Source organism: Schistocerca serialis, chromosome 1 (genome assembly GCF_023864345.2).
Source record: "Schistocerca serialis cubense isolate TAMUIC-IGC-003099 chromosome 1, iqSchSeri2.2, whole genome shotgun sequence".
Taxonomy (NCBI): Eukaryota; Metazoa; Arthropoda; class Insecta; order Orthoptera; family Acrididae; genus Schistocerca; species Schistocerca serialis.
In genome coordinates this window covers 422966708-422968700 of record NC_064638.1, presented here as the reverse complement: position 1 = coordinate 422968700, position 1993 = coordinate 422966708, and the positions used below count along the sequence as shown (strand labels likewise).

The 1993-nt window shown below is 48.6% G+C and overlaps 1 pseudogene; it reads left to right on the top strand.

The window, feature by feature from the left end:
* The first annotated feature begins 250 nt into the window (after nt 1–250).
* On the top strand, nt 251–939 carry LOC126476481 (60S ribosomal protein L10-like; annotated as a pseudogene).
* The last annotated feature ends 1054 nt before the right edge of the window (nt 940–1993 follow it).

Below are 1993 nucleotides of genomic sequence, written 5' to 3'. Positions count from 1 at the left end.
ATATAGAATTCCAGCATTTCCGACGCCACGAATTTGTAAGTCATTTTCAGCCAATACACATAGCGCACCTGCCGATGGTGTATATGTGTACTAAGTTGCATTGACATCTGACCATATTTTATGGGTGTCGCACTTTTTTTTTAGGCAGTGTCCTTTAGCTATAGTGTTTTATTTAATGCATACACACCATTGGCAATTTCTGTGTAATAGGGCCGATTTCATTGTTGCTCCCTGGCTCAGTGTTAGCGTGATGTGGCACAATGGTAAGGCACTGGTCTTACAGGAGAAAGTATGCTGGATCACAACCCCACTTGTTTGTCCACAATTTCATTATCGTTATTTCTCATCTGTGGGGACGCATGACTGTCGGTGATCAAGATGATCGGTGACGATCGAAATGCTATTGTTCATAACAATCCGTATCCAAAGCCAAACGTCTGAAAAGATGTTCCTGATCTAAAAATCAGAATATCTGACATGGGAAAGAAAAAGGAAGGGCTGAAGACTTCAGACTGCTTGTGGAAATGAACAACTGTCCTGAGAAGCAGTTGAAGCTGGTAGGAACTTTGCAAATAAGTTCAAGGTCAAAAACTATGCTAAAGACCCATTTCAAATTCAAAAGTGGCTTCATCCTTTCCACATTATTCATAGTCTCCTTACTGGAAAGTGTAGTGCTTTTAGGAAACCTCAGGGTACTGATGTATAAAGTAAGAATTGGACAGCCAGTAATGAGTTTGAGGGGAAGTGACAGTCAAAGGGCTGCTGTGACTGAGTCCTCTGTCAAATTTAAATTCCCTGGTCGCAGGAAGATCTACGCTTCCAAAGAATGGGGCTGCAGTAAGTATAAGCGTGAGGTCTATGAATAACTGAGATTCAGGACGACTTGTCAGTTGCGGATGTGATCTGAAATATCGCCCTATAGCGCAAGGCTTCGCTTAGCCTATTGGACGTGTCCCATGGCAGACTTAGCAGAAATGCGTCACAGTATGGTGTCGCAAGAAACCGCAGGGAGATGAACCAGTATGTGCTTTGTTGATAATCCAGAAGTCACCACCCAGTCCTCCTGAAACTCGAAGCTGCTACACTGTCATGGCACAGCCCTGTTTGGTATACCGCTCACACAGCAGAAAGATTGCGACACTGAGGTGGTGATGTCACGACTGGCCATCAATTACACGTCGCGCCTCGGTTCTGATGTGACTTGCGGGAAGAAAAGGAATGCTGTTTCAGAAACAGGGGGAACTACTAGGGGAAATGGATCATCAAGCTGTCTCTTCTCTACACTACTAGCTGTGGGTCGACCAGCTACGCCTGTCCAACTGCTGCTTACATGGTGCCTTCCAGCCTAAGAGCCACATGCTGGCCGACCTCCATTCAGAGTGCCTACTTGAGGGTACGCAGTTCATGCCAGGTCGCCTAGCTGCAGAGGCATCATCACCCTGTGTGAACAGACTTCTGCTACTCAACGCTCTGTCTGGCGACCGCTGTTGCTGCTCATCACCCTATGCACACTCCTTGGCACACACTCCTTGGCTGTCTTCACACTGATGATTCCATCATTACTGGAGTCCCAAGTTCGACTATGCGCACCTTCGCGCCTCGCACTGAAACGCGTCCAACAACAGCAAGTGTGCGCGTCCTGTCGACGGCCGGCTCAGCTGCATGCCGCCAGACTGATGCCCTGACATGGCAGTTCCTCGCCGCCACTCTGCTGATGGGGTCGCACTGCTATGGCTGCTCACACCAGGGCCACCCGTGCCTCCGAGACTGCTCGCTGAGATCAGAACATTCAACGCTATCCCGGCCCGATTCCTGACTCTAACCGCTTGGCAACACTGTGATGGTTGTACGTTTCACTTGGAATAAACGTGTCTGTGTCATTTATGACTGGATGCTGGACATCCAGTTGGTTTCACCGTCTTGTTGCAACGGCGCCCAGGCTGGAGAAATGCATGCCGTCCTGACCTCTAGAAGTACGGCTCCACCATCACGA